The sequence below is a fragment of the Thermobia domestica genome, chromosome 13 (assembly GCF_964235325.1).
Source record: "Thermobia domestica chromosome 13, izTheDome1.hap1.1, whole genome shotgun sequence".
Lineage (NCBI taxonomy): Eukaryota > Metazoa > Arthropoda > Insecta > Zygentoma > Lepismatidae > Thermobia > Thermobia domestica.
The window spans coordinates 33562751-33580588 of record NC_137466.1 but is presented as its reverse complement, the minus strand read 5'-3'; the positions used below and the strand labels follow the sequence as shown (position 1 = coordinate 33580588).

Sequence of the window (17838 nt, the reverse complement as noted above, 5' to 3'; positions counted from 1 at the left end):
TCTTTCAACTGGACTTCTACCTATATAGGACCATCTACCTTAAAGTCATGTTGTACATCGTCAAGATTCGGAATTTACAGCATTCGGTGCTGTGAGTGGAGGATGCATATATTGGTGTGAGTCTTGAGACATTACTAGCAGCTGTGAGTGAGGAACGCAAGAGGCGTTGTGGCAGCCATCATAGCTGCAGAGACTGATTATTTCAAGTGTATGTTATGGGGAATCAACGTAAGAGATACAATGAACTGTGATAACATAAAATGGTCAGCGACGTTACACTCCAGATATAAAACATGCGTCCCATGGCGACCTTTGTACTTTAAAAATTAAAGTGATATTCAGAATGACAGAGTCCAACATGGCGGCAGTCGTGGTACTTGTGTTTGTGATATTGCTAGATCTCCCAAAAATCAAATATGGCCAACACGGACCCCGACTCAGAAGCCTTTCCTGCGGTAGTTGCCATATGACTTTTGGCCCAGGCCTACACTGTGCAACTCATACTTTTTATGTGGATGTTGCAGGTGGTAAAGTTTCAAGGAGATTTCGTCGGAAGTGGTTTTGCCGAAAATTAACTCAATTTTGGCGGTCGATTAAGCACTGATTACTAATTTATATTTGAAGTTCAGAATTATTCACTTTAATCTCATGTCAGAAAAGTTTACGTCGATTTTCTCAATGGCTTTCTGGGTTTCGAGTTTACTTTTTGGGTTTAATAGTCATTATGATGAGGGCTACCCAATGAGTTGTTGGTTCTTAGATAACACATTGGCGTCACGTGACAGCTCTGACTGGTTACTTCTTCCCGAATGTCGACGAAAACGGGGATTTTAAGTAAGATCAATGTATGCTTAATTTGATGAATAAATAATTTGTAATATTGTAACTGTTCAAGTGAACCCTTAAATTGGAAAATGTTTGATCTAACCCAAACGTATACGGCCTTCCTAGTTATGAGCTAATGGGGCGTTTACACTTAGTCGATTTGCGTTCGATTCAGTTGAATTGACGTCACTTTCAACTTAATCGACCGTGTAAACGGGACTTCAACTTAATCGCTTGTTGATCGAAGGCGACTACTTGACTGGCAACTGAATTAAAAGACGTTCTATTTTCTGTGGTTGAAATAATTGAACACATTCATCAATCTGATTCGGCCTAGTTGCTTCGATTTAGTGGCAAATGCAGCGAGTCGATTTAGTCGTGCGACTAAATCGACTAAGTGTAAACGCCCCATAAGTCAGCTATAAATTATTTCTTCTTCTTAAGTATATTTAAATAACAATTATAATTTTATACAGTACATATCCAGTCTTATTTCCATTGTTACTAATAAATAATGATTGTCCTAGAAACAACGAAAGCTTATTTAATTAATTTATTTAACTTTATCAAGTATCTTATTATAGGAAAACCACAGTTAAATTGGAAATAATGCAAGTATAGCGTTCACATAGCATGAGATTTCATTTAAAAGAAATTGGTTTACTCGAAAGAATAAAAACCTTAAGGGAAATGCATCGTGCCGACATGAACAAAAGGATTAATTCTCTAAGGTAAGATTTTCAACTCTTAATACTCACAATACTTAAAAACACAGCGATTAGATTATAATTTATTTTGTACTAGCAGACAGGAACGGCTCTGTAATATACTCACGTGCCTTCCTAATTTATCTGAAGAAAATCATTAAACTAACAATTACGGACATTTGAGTGGCTCGAGCGAACAAAATAATAAGTGCCATTTCTGGTGAAATTGAGTCATTAGGTAAAATGGGATTTGGCAACAAACCACAGAATAGTATGTAGGTAGTTTAATTTCGGAAATACAACTGCAGATCGGAAGGGAAACTTGTTTGGTAAGTGTCATTGCATTGAATTGTATGGGAATTTTGAACCTTCTTTTACAGTTTACACAAAAGAAAAAATGTGACATACCATTATGTTCGCCCGAGCCTCATATTTATTCCTGTATACGAATGAGGAACGACCCAAAGCAAATTTTAGTTATTTTATGTTCGACCTGCAATCCTAATTGATGTCCAGTGCTGTAGTCCTAAAATTTTCAGAGGGTATACGCTGTTTTGTGATCATCTATGATTGTTATAAAAGACATAGAATGCATTTTTTAAACATGAAAACGCATGTATTAATTCAATTAAAATATAAAGGCTACGTTACTGTTTTATAGTCTAAAAGCATGTTATGCCATCTTCTTCATGACACTTCTTACTTAAATCACCACCTCCAAAGACTCCCATCAACCATTCACGGCACCATTCGAACCATTCCATTATCTTCACACCTCCGTCCCATGGCTCCCATGGTCTATGCGTCTTAAAACAACAAATCCATTTATCATAAACAGGCCATAGCAAGAATGACATCCAAAAAGAGCAGTCCACATCCGAGACTTATCTTTCTAATGCGCTCGATAGCAGGTTTTAAATACCGGGTGATCGCAGGGATGATCGGCCCAACGCGCTACAACCCCCAACCTGGAGGACCAGGCTGACTGCAGTTCTAAAGAAGTGGGAAATGGAGGCGCCACATCCCGACGCCGGGTTATCATTGGAGTCATGACCCAATTAGATAAATAAATGAAATAAAAGCTCTGTTGAAGTACATGAGAGATATTGTGATACAGTGTAAAACATAATGCTTGAAGTTACCCTCTGTTCACGTGTTCTGCCTTGGTTCTTTTTAGTGCCCGCTGCTGCTATAAAACAACCCATTAAACACCTGGTTTTATGTAGAATGTTATCACACAGTTCGCATCCCTGCATCTTTCGTTTCCCATGACCTGAAGTTTTTTTTTTTTTTTTCAGTAGGTTTTCTCACCCCAACCTGGCAGTGTTACATAGTTGTAAGTTCCATCGAGTTACTTTCCTAAGTTTCTGTATTATTATTATTATTATTATTATTATTATTATTATTATTATTATTATTATTATTATTATTATTAAAACAAATTGGGTCTATTACAATATCGTTTTAAGCGTATCTTCTTCATGCGCAAACCAGGGAGGTACGACGGCCCAGTAGCAAAATACTCACTTCTGGTCAGCTGAGTCCCTGGTTCGATCGGAACTAATATAAGTTTCAGAAGGGCAACATTGTGTCCATAGGTTCTCTCGAGGCTCCTCCGTTTCCTCCCACATTATCATTCCACCAATTATTTCACAATCATTATCATCCATCTCATTTAGTCACATGGCATAATTTGGGATATAAAACTACGAATTTCAATTCATGTTTCATTTATCTAAGCACAATACGAAACGAAGCCACCAAAGGGATTGTTCCATAGCTCCGGTTTCCAGCATTGATAATCTCACCGTACAAGGTTGGATTTTAAGTTGTTTCATGACTGCCATAGCAAGGGCTGATCCAGGGAGGGGCGATCGACCCCTCCGTCAGAAGAGGAAAATTTCTAATTTTATATATAAATAAAACCCATCCCAGAGTTTGGAGCTCTTAAAAGTAGCAGTATTACAACCCACTGCACCCCCCCCAGAAGTCCGTCCTGGATCCGCCCCCTGTGCCATAGTCTATTTCTTTCTCACTTAGAAACATATTCAGATGAATTTAAGGCAATCTTCATTGTAGCAACTTTGCTTGATCACTATATTTATTGCATTTATTATTATTTCATGTAACTGCTCGGTACTAATAATGCTGCAGCGAGTCCAACACAAGGGACCACAATCCGGTGCAACACCTCATCAATGTACCCTTGACTGTTTAAATGTCTGTTAATGCGTGGAAGACACAAATGGGCACGGAATCTAATGACACCCCACACAACATAACACCAGATGCTGGATGCAAAATGCAAGTGTCACTTAGCCTAGAGACACAGTAGCGCCAGATACGAATGTGGCCATCATGATGGTGCAGACAGAAGCGAAAGTCGTCTGAAAAAAGGATGCCCTGACATTCGTCTCTTAATGCGTGACGTTTGTGACACCATTGTATGCCCCATACTTATATTGTCCTGTCCTGGATAGGTACCAATATGCTTTTCTCGAAGTCTCTTGATAATTTTCCCGAGATGTACATTTCATAATAAGATTAAATAGCTCCTTCTTTGTTGCTATTCCGAGATTCTTAATCACTTCCATTGGTATTTGATCTATTCCTGGGGCTTTATCATGTCGCATTTTCTCCTTTTGCATTGTCAAATTCGCACTGTAAAATTGATAGGACTAATTCATTGTCTTCCTTCTCTATCTCTTCTTCGTTGACTCTGTCTCCTTTGTATAGTTCTTCAATATATTCCTTCCATCTTCTTGTTATCTGCTCCTTTTCTATTAGCGTTGTCCCGTCCTTGTTTATGATAATGTCTGTGAGTTTCTTTTTCTCACCGAACTGTTTTCTAACCTTTCTATATGCCGTTTCTGTATTGCCTTTGACTATATTTTCCTCAATTTCTACGCATAACTTGTTTATACAGTTTTCTCTGGCCTTCTTTACTTTTCTGTTGATTTGATTTCTGCACCTTCTGTATTCCTCTTCTTTGTTTGTTATCTTGAAGTGTCTTCTTTGCCCCATCATTTCCAATATTTCTGCTGTTATTCAGGGTTTATATTGGGTTCTCGTTTCTCTTCCTATGTGCTCGTCGTCAGCTTTTGTAGTCCCTGCTTTCATGGCTTCCTATTTTGAGTCGATGTCATCACCTGCTAAAGCTAGCTTAGACGTCTCTTTGTCGCATTTGCAAATTCCCTTTTCATATTTTCATCTCTTCTTAGCATGATTGTGTTTCATCTTCTGTTTGGTGCTACCACTCTTTTCTTCTTTAGTCGGAGTTCGCTCTTCATCAAACCTAAATTATGGTCTGAGTTAACGTCCGATCCTGGGTAACTCTTACTATTCTTCCAATGGTTTCTAAATGCTTGTCCGACCAGTATATACAGGTAGTCTATTTGGTATCTTTCTTTGTCTAGTGGTCTTGTCCATGTGTATCTTCCTCTTAGTGGTTGTTCGAAGAGAGTATTCGTTACAGTCAGATTATGGCTTTTGCAGAACTATTTGTGTACCTCTCGCATTCCTTTTTCCTAGGCCGAAATTCCCAGTTACATTTTCTTCTTTGCCTTCCAGTCACCCATGATGATTAAATTGTCCTGGTCTTCAATTTTCATCAATATTTCTTCTATTTGCTCATATATTTCTTCTGCTTCCCCATCTGTGTATCATGATGTAGAAACATATACTTGGATTATCGTCATATTCCTCGGTTCGGTTGCTATCTTCAACATTACTATCCCTTCATTGCATCTCCAGTTGCCTATAACTTTCTGTCCTACCTTCTTATTCAAGACAAAACCGACTCCTGCTGTACCGTTCACAGCTCCTGAGTAAATCATTCTGAAGTCCCCGATCCACAAGTCTCCTCCACCAGGCCACCTAACTTCGCTGATTCCCAAGATATCTATCTTCATGCGTTCCATTTCTTTCTTCAGGTTTTCCAGTTTTCCACTGTAACACATTCCAGGTTCCTATCCTGAAGGGGTTTCGTTTGATGACGACCGAGGAGGCTCTACTGTGTTTTTGACCACTACCAGGGACGACTCTCTGTGAGACAGTAGTGTCGTATTCCCTAATATTACATTCTCTCATTTCTCTTTCCATGTTGTTTCCTAGGGACTGAGTAAAGTGGTGGTGTCCCAGGTCCTTCCACTTCACAGTGAAACAGCCATAGAGGACATCCTGTCCCTGCCTGTTTTTGTCCACATCTGAGACTTGCCGATGTCAATCATCTTCAGCCTCAGTGTGGTAATAGTAGAGCTGCTGCCCGCTACCATAATATCTCTCTTCGTCTGGTTATTTATATAAGAAAAGAAAGAATACAAATGAATGAATTATTAAGAAAATGTGCAAATATATTTCTAATTACATTTTTTTTGTGGTGTGGGCCCGGATCCGGTGGACCCCGTACGTGGGTCCGCCCCTGGTAAGAAATCAAATTTGGTTTTCGATGTCTTAGATGCGTTGGGCCCACCTGAAAATATCTTTTCCTTCATCAGACTCCATGACATTCTTTCAGTTACTTTCTTCAGTTGTACTTAAGTCTAAATATTTATTTAATATGATATGATTTCTATGAATGAATATATAATTGTAATTTATAAATAAAATTCATTTTTCAGAATAATACTGATGATGAGATAATGCTGACAATAACAGACTTTAAAAAGCTTATGCAAACCGAGAACGAGCAAACGCCGAATGTCAGTAACATTAATGTTAGATATGGTAAATCGAAACGAAAGACAAGGTAAGAAATTTTCTTACTCACAGGCTTAGAACATTAGAAGTTACTTCAGGATTTTAGATGTAATAGTCAGCGTAAGATTGAACGGAGCCTTTAGTCTGTAGTTACAGAATTATGTCCATTAGGCTAAGAGAAGCGGATGATTAATAAAACTAATGGACAATGAATGGAGTGGAGACAGTGGAAAGAGAAGGAAGAATTCCGAGAGAAACCACGAACACAATCTTATCCATTATAAGCTAACGTCCCCTAGGTTTAAAGAAGAAACTCTTTGCTATCTTACGTACGCGCTCTACTATTGAAGTCAGTGGCTCCCAAGACAAAATATATAAATTAGTTATGTCATAACCACAATTTGTTATGTGAGAGAGTTAGCTTAGTATATCCAAATTGTACATTGTATTTGGACAATTTTATTTATTGATTGATTAGATTTAATTATTTTTTCAATTGTATTAGAAACTTAAGCATGCAGTTCGAGATTACTTTATTGATTCATGTTTAGTGTTTTTATTTATTATTTGCAACGCAATTTGTGGAATTGACATTAAATGTTCTTTAATGTAAAGTACTACTGGCAGTTGTTTCTGAAAAGCTCTTCGTACAATTTAGTTTTATAATTTCATTCTATTTCATTTCCTTCCATTGTTCCTCTTCTCTCCTCTCTTTCCTTTTCGTTCCTTTAATTTCTTTTCCTCTTTATTTTTCGTCTAAATCTTCCCTCTTTCTTCTGTTCTGTCTTCTTTCTTTGATTTCCTTTTATTTCCTTACTTTCCTCCTGCTCTTTTCTTTTCACTTTCAAGTTGATGCAATAGTCAAGCAGTTTTCACTCATCACAAGGAACGACACTTAATTTATATAAGACATGTATTCAATGTTAACAAAATAAATACGCAATTGTTAGAGATATAGTTATCCCTCATTCTCCCAATCATTTATTTGCCCACAAACACGCATAAGGAAATTCCCAGCACCTCAAAATTCCTATTTAACTTTTAATTGTATTTACAATCACTGTGTTTATAGTGACCAAACATGATTTGTAAAATTGATGGATCTGTGTGTCTAAGAGCTGGATACGATGTTGAATGTCTGTACTTATCAAAAGTGAAGCTTATTTTTCATATTCACTGGATATAGATTTATTATTTGCTTGTCCATGTCCCATAATTTTAAGAACTGATATCGTAGTGCATGTACTTACTCCAAGATTCGAAAAAATAATTTTCCAATTACCCCTACGGTTTCCTTCTCTTGCATATAAATTTGAATGCTAGGGAAGGATACCCTAAAACAGTTCCAGTAATAAACAACACCAATCTTGATCACAATGTTGGAAACAAAGTAAAGTAGGAGAAGCACGTAAATACTGATTTTTGCCAAATTGCAACCTCAAACCCATTTTGATCCTTGATGTAACATGGTGATTTCAATATATAGCGTTGAAAAAAGTGCCAAAATTCGTGGTGAAAAAGCCAAGAATCGCCAAAACCCGAGGAAGTTCGCTTTCAGAAGTCCCACATGAAGAAGTTGCTCCTCACATTCTTTGATTATATGAGTATAAATCATACAGAATTTGTTCCAAAAATATAGATGGTCAGGGGGAATTCTGTCTTGAAATCTTGAAGTACCTATGGACACAAATTTGATGGTTCTATTCACAACACCAACACGGTACATATGCCTCTTGATTGACAGTGCGCGAAGCCACCGGTTGCAGCACTTTTGATAATCTTCCCTATATATTTTCCTCATCTTTCTCCTCTCGAGTACTTACATTTCACAAAGTTGAAATTAACTTAGTTTGATTTTCTTGAGAACATTCAACGAGTTCCAACTTCAAGGAAGTTTAAAGATGTTTTGACAAGTTGTACAAGTATTACTTTCATTATGTTGAACCCTAAGAAATGTATTTTGGATAATATGCACGCAAAAGTTCCCTTTTTGCGTATGCGGTTCCAATTTTCTGGTCCTAGTCTGAAAAAGTATAGGACACACTCAATGGCATATTTAGGGGGCTATCCGGCTCAATTCACCCTCCTCCTTCCCAAGAAGTATATTTGTTAGTTTTTCGCATTCCACGTACAACAATAATCCTAATTAACATTTCTAAGGATTTAATTGACATTCCGTTTTCTTATACTCTTTGTTCAGAAATAATACTTTATTTGTCAAATTTCATTCCATGTAAGAATTGTGTTCTTTTCTTCTTTCTTTCGTCCTTTCTACTTTTGTTTCTTTTTCTTGACGATAATTTCTTTTATTTCGCCTATCATACTTTATCGACCGTTGTCAGTTGTGATTCAAGTCGGCCGTAATCAGTAACACCAAAACTAAGGAAGTATGTATCTTAATATAGGTCCTAATCACCATACTGTTCACAAGGAGCTGTTTTTAAAAATGTAAAGTTATTAAACTGTTTGTGAAAAATTATGTAAGAACAAAATGTATGTTGTTTAATAAAATATAATGTAATAAAATTAATAATCTTCTATTGTTCATAACTGTTTTATTCTTTGATTATTTCTTTCAAATTTCGCCTTTTCCTTTAAATGACTTACATTTGAAGGGGGCTCTGAATTTAATTTCAAATGATTTGTTACTTATTTCTTCTAAAATGTGCCGCCACCGAATTTCATAGCTCCCCCCGCGCATTTCCTTCTTCATAATTTAGGTATTATCTTACCTTTCAGTTATTTCTACCCACTCTCACTCAATGTTTTCATCCCTCATACCTGGAAGTGTCATTATAAAAATATTAAAGGATGAATAATGAACTTCATTAAAATTCGTCGGCACCCAAAAGGACAAATATAAGTGCTTATTCACGTGTTGCGCATATACCCCCGGAACAAAATCCTAAATACGCCACTGGATATACTATAGGGTCTATATTGATTGAATTCATTATGAATGAAATATTCGTAAACCATAAATAGTTAGATTCAATCTCCGCGGCGGAGAAGGAGTTTAATCTGATTTATTATCTTCCAAAATCTGTCCCAGGGGATAGACCAAACTCTGAAATGGGTATATCTATCTGAGGAAATCTTAGGGGTAAAAGCAGCCAGAGCTGACTATATTATCTCGTATAATATTGTAATAGTAAGTACCAAGGATCTTATAAAATAGAGGATCTGCCCATACAAGAAAATCGTCAAGCCATACGTCACAGCTTAGCCACACCTACTCTGCCCACTGCGCGCCACTAAGATCGCAGTGTTTCGAGCTAACAATCATGGCGGAAGCGAGAGTAGCCAATCAGACGTGCCAGTTTAGACGATGCTCGGTTGTTTTTTGGCTTTATTGAGTTCATATGATGAAGATACGTATGGGCAGATCCTCCCTTTTATAACATCCTTGATAAATACAGTATAATATTAAGAACATTTGGAAATCTTAGGGGTAAAAGCAGCCAGAGCTGACTATATTATCTCGTATAATATTGTAATAGTAAGTACCAAGGATCTTATAAAATAGAGAATCTGCCCATACAAGAAAATCGTGAGTTCATATGATGAAGATACGTATGGGCAGATCCTCCCTTTTATAACATCCTTGATAAATACAGTATAATATTAACAACATTCGAGCTAACAATCATGGCGGAAGCGAGAGTAGCCAATCAGACGTGCCAGTTCAGACGATGCTCGGTTGTTTTTTGGCTTCATTGAGTTCATATGATGAAGATACGTATGGGCAGATCCTCCCTTTTATAACATCCTTGATAAATACAGTATAATATTAACAACATTTGGATAGATGTATATATTTTTTCGGCAACTCAACTTCATTGTGTGTTTATACGTATGTTATTTCAATGCAACAGTCCAACCGAAGTGTAGTCGTCATTGTTCGTTTAGCGTCTTTCATCACTCTGAATGTACTGTAAATTTGATAATAGACATGGAAAGAATAGCTCAATAACATATCTATCTCTATCGTACGAAGCGTATTCTGTGCTCAAGCTGCTAACATCGCATAACAACAGCAAAAAAGGACGAGAAAAGGTAACAATTTCAGACATGCATAAAAAAAGATCGACAAGAGAAATAAGTGACGTGAAGTTTATTTTATAGTCGATGTACACTTTAATATGACTTTTAATGATTACGAGATGTGAAGTAGTTGCCCATTCATCTTTCTCTGAAAGAGCATTTTCTCACTCTGACGACAATTCGTTGTTTTGTATTGAAGCAAAGGCCTTCAACAACAAGAGAATCATTTCCTTACTTACTTCTGCATACAAGTAACAAAATAAAAGCTGTGATTTCCTATTCTGATTTACAAGACAGCTGCGGCGTGAAGATAAAAATAGAAAACGGTCATTTTCTATAAATAGATTACACACAAAATGCAGGTCCGAGTGTGTTTCCCAGTTTTTTAAATGGTAGATACTAATAAAGCTGAATTGCTGAAAAGATCAGGTAGTTAATAAGGTCCCGGCCGGCTCAGAACATCGCCAAAAAGAAAATGGTAATGACATCCAAAAATCAACTATCGAACAACATCCACTATTTTGTCAGAGAATCAACCGCAAAAAAACTACAAGAAATTCATAAAATTGTAGAAGTGAACACAAGTTATAACTTGTCCATTTCTGAAAGAGAAACAATACCTTGTGGTTCTTTCTCTGCAAATACAGAAGCAATTTTTACGTTTGAATTCATTGTGAAAAAGAGAAATTTCATTGAAAGTGAAAACTATTTCGCCTGCCATCTCATGGGAATATAATAGAAATTTCAATATTTTCAGATTATATTGTTAACGCACACTATTCAGGAAAATCGGGAAAGAAATTTGTATTTTGTATTAGAAATGGTGTTATCTTTGTCAATATACTTGGAACGTTTTTGTTGAGAAAAACCGCTTCCAATGATAAGAAGGCTTCCTACTTCAGCACCCCCTCTTTCTTTCTTTTTCTTTTTTTTTCAATAGAATGCCATTCCATTCTCTTATTTACGTTTCTTTGTGGAAGTTTAGATTCCTTTCCAGCTTCGAGGTTATATTAACTTATATCCGAATCATCGCAATGCGTTCAATTCTCTCATGCTAATGGACAAACACCGTGCTCGTGGGTTTTCTCGGGGTTCTCCCGTTTTGATCCACTTTCTTCATTCCACCATTTAATTCATTTCTCATAATCACCGTCTCCTTTAGCCTAACCGGCATAATCGTGGGTCGTGAAACTGAAAAATTTCATTTCATTTTTTCTCTCATACTAAGAATCGAAGCCGAGACCTCCTTTACCAAAGACATGCATGCTACTCACTACAATGTCACTGTCGTATTTGCGCTCGAGGGTGTACTTATCTCGATTGTATATATGGCGCGTGGTGTGATCTATATATATATATATATATATATAGGTGGTTTCGTTTATGGAATTAACAATCAAAATTTTTTTAAAAAATTCATATATTTAAAAAATATATATACAGATATCACTTATTCATGACTGTACAGGTAAGGGGAAGAAGCCAAATACTTAACATAACGCCCGTAACGCCAGGCGCACTTCTTCATTCTTGTGGTCTACTTAGTCACTGTAATACTGAAGAAAAGTCTTTATGCACTAATTTCCATCGCTTTCTTCTGGGTATAGCCTCTGCTGATAATAGCTCCATCAGGTCTTCGGTGCAGTCGATGCATAAATCATACAGAATTTGTTCCAAAAATATAGATGGTCAGGGGGAGTTCTGTCTTGAAATCTTGAAGTACCTATAGACACAAATTTGATGGTTCTATCTAAACACCAACACGGTACATGTGCCTCTTGATTGACAGTGCGCCAAATCACCGGTATCTGCTTTTTCAGCACTTTTGATAATCTTCCCTATATATTTTCCACATCTTTCTCTTCTTGAGTACTTGCTTTTCACAAATTAGAAATTAACCTAGTTTAATTTTGTTGCGAACATTCAACGAGTTCCAACGTCAAGGGTGTTCAAAGATCTTTTGACAAGTTGAACGAGTATTACGTTCATTATGTTGAACCCTAAGAAATGTATTTTGGATAATATGCACGCAAAAGTTCCCTTTTTGCGTATGCAGTTCCAATTTTCTGGTCCCAGTCTGGAAAAGTATAGGACACACTCTGTGGCATATTTAGGGGGCTATCCTGCTCAATTCCCCCCTCCCAAGAAATATATTTGTTAGTTTTTTGCATTCCACGTACAACAATAATCCTAATTACCATTGCTAAGAATTTCATTGACTTTCTATTTTCTTATACTCTTTGTTCAGAAATAATACTTTATTTGTCAAATTTCATTCCATGTAAGAACCTCGTCCTTTTCTTCTTTCTTTCGTCCTTTCTACTTTTCTGTTTCTTTTTCTTGACGATACTTTCTTTCATTTCGCCTAACATACTTTATCGACCGTTGTCAGTTGTGATTCAAGTCGGCTGTAATCAGTAACACCAAAACTAAGGAAGTATGTATCTTAATATAGGTCCTAATCACCATACTGTTCACAAGGAGCTGTTTTTAAAAATGTAAAGTTATTAAACTGTCTGTGAAAAATTATGTAAGAACAAAATGTTGTATATTGTTTAATAAAATATAATGTAATAATATTAATAATCTTCTATTCTTCATAACTGTTTTATTATTTCTTTCAAATTTCGCCTTCTCCTTTAAATGACTTACATTTCGTTTCCTTGTCGCGGGCTCTGAATTTAATTTCAAACGATTTGTTACTTATTTTCTTCTAAAATGTGCCGCCACCGAATTTCATAGCTCCCCCCGGGCATTTCCTTCTTGATGATTTAGGTATTATCTTACCTTTCAGTTATTTCTGCCCACTCTCACTCAATGTTTTCATCCCTCATACCTCGGCACCCAAAAGGGAAAATATAAGTGCTTATTCACATGTTGCGCATATACCCCCGGAACAAAATCCTAAATACGCCACTGGATATACTATAGGGTCTATATTGATTGAATTCATTACACTGGCTTACAGTGGTTTTGGTGCCGGGTGTTTCTTAGCTGATTTGAAGTAGAATTGGGACGCTGAATCCAAATATGGCGTTAGTTTTCCCCTAACAGCTTTAGTTTTTGAGATATAGGAATTGCAAGACTGACCTGCTACAACGTTGAAAATTGCATAGGTGCTGTTTTACTGTATGTGAAAAGAAAACTATGACATTTAAATCTGTTATTTGGAACACTTTGAAAATAATGAAAACCATATAAACACAAACATCAAGTACATAATAACTCTGTAACTACATTTTATAATAGTTTTTATGAATAAAAAATCAAATAATTTGTTCAAAACGATCTATTCAACACTTCGGAAGCTTCGTTTTCGTGACATCCTTGAATGTTTCTTTGCACAGTCTCTTTTTAGGTTCCAGCAGTAATCTGCCATCATATGGGCATCCCATCTTCCTTGGTAGCGGTCCTCCATTGTTTTAATATCTTGGTGAAATCTTTCACCTTGTTCTTCACTCAGACTGCCTACGTTGTCTGGGAAATGGTCCAAATGGCTGTGCAGGTAATGAATTTTGATACTCATATTACATCCAAGTTTTTGGAATGCATTAAGCATCTGGTTCACTAGCTCAACATAGTTATCAGCTTTATTATTGCCAAGGAAATTCTTGATAACTTCTACAAATGAGGTCCAAGCTCTACGTTCAGTCTCATTCATGGACTCCACGAAAGCCGGATCTTTCATGAGTTGTCTTATTTGGGGACCATCAAATATTCCAGCTTTTAATTTTTCTGTGCTGATCTGAGGTAGCTTGTTTCCCATGTAAGCAAAGCACGGCCCGTCCTTATTTAGCGCCTTTACAAACTGCTTCATCAAACCGAGCTTGAGATGTAGAGGTGGCAAAATGATTTTGTCACACTCAACAATAGGCATGTTAATAATATTTTTCTTACCAACAACCATGTCGTCTCTCTGCGGCCACTCTTTTTTTGACCAATGGTTTGCTTTGTCTCTGCTATCCCACAGACATAGAAAACAAGGATATTTTGTGTAACCACTTTGCTGTCCAAGAAGAAAGTTCACCATCTTTAAATCCACACAAATCACCCACTGGTGGTCCTGATATTTAATTTTTTCCATAACCAAAGCAATTGCTTCATATTCTTCTTTCAGTCGTGTTGAATGAGCGATTGGAATTGAGCCATATTTATTGCCATTGTGTAGAAGGACGCATTTTAAACTTCGCTTGGAGCTATCAATAAACAGGCGCCAATCATCTGGATTGTATTCTGGAAGACCCATGTGTTCTAGGAGACCTCTAACATCGTGACAGAATACGAGATTTGTGTCTTCAGTGAAAAATGGTAAAAACTCCTTTTCCCTTGTTCGGTAGAATGTGATTTTAGTTCTTTGTTCTAGTACGTTTTTCTCCTTCAATCTGGAAGCAAGTAATTCAGACGATTCTTTTGAAAGATTAAGGTCCCTAACTAGATCATTTAGCTCATCTTGATTAAACTGTTGAGGAATTGTTGACATTCCCTCATAATCACTGTCATTTCCATCATCCATGTCACAAGAATGTTCACTACGTTCGTTTTCAGTCTCACAAAGCTCTGGCAAGTGGTGAAACGTTGGGATTGGTATTTCATCGGAATGAACAACTGGACGTCTTGCTGAAGGCAGATCAGGATATGTCCACTTGTTCCGGTTATTTCTATTCATACCCGTAACATTTACCAGGCAGAAATAACAGTCATCAACATGGTTTGTGGGTTCCCTCCAAACCATTGGAACACCAAACTTAAGACTTTTTCTTTTTCCAGTTGTCCACTGTCGCAAGTGTTCAGTACACATTTTACACACAATATGTGGAGCCCACGTTTTATCTTGGTCCCCTAGGCGTACACCAAAATATGCATGATAAGCTTTTTTTACAAAGTCACTGATATGTTTTCTATTGTCTTTAAATGTGTACTCACCACATATGTAGCAAAACACATCAGGATGGTTAACACAACTTCTTCGACTTGAACTCATTTTATGTTCAGGCCACTAACACGGATGTTAAATATAAAGCCTTAGTATACGCGATACAAGTTATGATTTCAGAACAAAACTCACATGTTCCAACATGTCACTCCACCTGCAAGACAACAACTACGATCCACTAGCCAAGTAGAATACCAATGCAATCTAGTGGACGTTCCTGGAACTACTATATGACTAGTTTCCGTTTAGTACCGACAGATAGCAGCACTAATGAGAAAAGAGCGCCGTTCTTCCAAATAGAAATCTCTATAGAGCACAGTAGGATTTATTTGAGTTGCAGAGTTTATAAGATCATATTCAAACTTGTTATTACGATAATATTTGTATTTCTTTTGCTTATTTTGTATACTATTGCAAGAAGCATGCAGAAATAATGGTTACATCATTTATAATTTACATATTTATTTTGGATTGTAATATTTCTTCCACATACATTGTAACGTAAATAACACTACTGGTACAGTAGCCTGTATCTACCAAAGTAGAGCTGATAGAAAAAAACTGCTTACATTATTGGATTCAGCGCCCCACACATAGTTAAAATCAGCTCTAAAATTTTAGGCACCAAGAAAATTTTTTTTTCTGTAGGCCTGTGTTATGAATGAAATATTCGTAAACCATAAATAGTTAGATTCAATCTCCGCGGCGGAGAAGGAGTTTAATCTGATTTATTATCTTCCAAAATCTGTCCCAGGGGATAGACCAAACTCTGAAATGGGTATATCTATCTGAGGAAATCTTAGGGGTAAAAGCAGCCAGAGCTGACTATATTATCTCGTATAATATTGTAATAGTAAGTACCAAGGATCTTATAAAATAGAGGATCTGCCCATACAAGAAAATCGTCAAGCCATACGTCACAGCTTAGCCACACCTACTCTGCCCACTGCGCGCCACTAAGATCGCAGTGTTTCGAGCTAACAATCATGGCGGAAGCGAGAGTAGCCAATCAGACGTGCCAGTTTAGACGATGCTCGGTTGTTTTTTGGCTTTATTGAGTTCATATGATGAAGATACGCATGGGCAGATCCTCCCTTTTATAACATCCTTGATAAATACAGTATAATATTAAGAACATTTGGAAATCTTAGGGGTAAAAGCAGCCAGAGCTGACTATATTATCTCGTATAATATTGTAATAGTAAGTACCAAGGATCTTATAAAATAGAGAATCTGCCCATACAAGAAAATCGTGAGTTCATATGATGAAGATACGTATGGGCAGATCCTCCCTTTTATAACATCCTTGATAAATACAGTATAATATTAACAACATTCGAGCTAACAATCATGGCGGAAGCGAGAGTAGCCAATCAGACGTGCCAGTTCAGACGATGCTCGGTTGTTTTTTGGCTTCATTGAGTTCATATGATGAAGATACGTATGGGCAGATCCTCCCTTTTATAACATCCTTGATAAATACAGTATAATATTAACAACATTTGGATATATGTATATATCTTTTCGGCAACTCAACTTCATTGTGTATTTATACGTATGTTATTTCAATGCAACAGTCCAACCGAAGTGTAGTCGTCATTGTTCGTTTAGCGTCTTTCATCACTCTGAATGTACTGTAAATTTGATAATAGACATGGAAAGAATAGCTCAATAACATTTCTATCTCTATCGTACGAAGCGTATTCTGTGCTCAAGCTGCTAACATCGCATAACAACAGCAAAAAAGGACGAGAAAAGGTAACAATTTCAGACATGCATAAAAAAAGATCGACAAGAGAAATAAGTGACGTGAAGTTTATTTTATAGTCGATGTACACTTTAATATGACTTTTAATGATTACGAGATGTGAAGTAGTTGCCCATTCATCTTTCTCTGAAAGAGCATTTTCTCACTCTGACGACAATTCGTTGTTTTGTATTGAAGCAAAGGCCTTCAACAACAAGAGAATCATTTCCTTACTTACTTCTGCATACAAGTAACAAAATAAAAGCTGTGATTTCCTATTCTGATTTACAAGACAGCTGCGGCGTGAAGATAAAAATAGAAAACGGTCATTTTCTATAAATAGATTACACACAAAATGCAGGTCCGAGTGTGTTTCCCAGTTTTTTAAATGGTAGATACTAATAAAGCTGAATTGCTGAAAAGATCAGGTAGTTAATAAGGTCCCGGCCGGCTCAGAACCTCGCCAAAAAGAAAATGGTAATGACATCCAAAAATCAACTATCGAACAACATCCACTATTTTGTCAGAGAATCAACCGCAAAAAAACTACAAGAAATTCATAAAATTGTAGAAGTGAACACAAGTTATAACTTGTCCATTTCTGAAAGAGAAACAATACCTTGTGGTTCTTTCTCTGCAAATACAGAAGCAATTTTTACGTTTGAATTCATTGTGAAAAAGAGAAATTTCATTGAAAGTGAAAAATATTTCGCCTGCCATCTCATGGGAATATAATAGAAATTTCAATATTTTCAGATTATATTGTTAACGCACACTATTCAGGAAAATCTGGAAAGAAATTTGTATTTTGTATTAGAAATGGTGTTATCTTTGTCAATATACTTGGAACGTTTTTGTTGAGAAAAACCGCTTCCAATGATAAG

At 36.5% G+C, this 17838-nt stretch overlaps 1 long non-coding RNA gene across 1 annotated transcript in view; it reads left to right on the top strand.

The window, feature by feature from the left end:
* The window catches only part of LOC145669158 (uncharacterized), a 53736-nt gene that overhangs the window by 15792 nt on the left and 20106 nt on the right, over positions 1–17838 (top strand). Inside the window, exons 2-3 of the long non-coding RNA XR_014128154.1 lie at positions 1410–1556; positions 6152–6279. This is a non-coding gene — a long non-coding RNA (uncharacterized LOC145669158). The remainder of the gene's footprint in view (positions 1–1409; positions 1557–6151; positions 6280–17838) is intronic.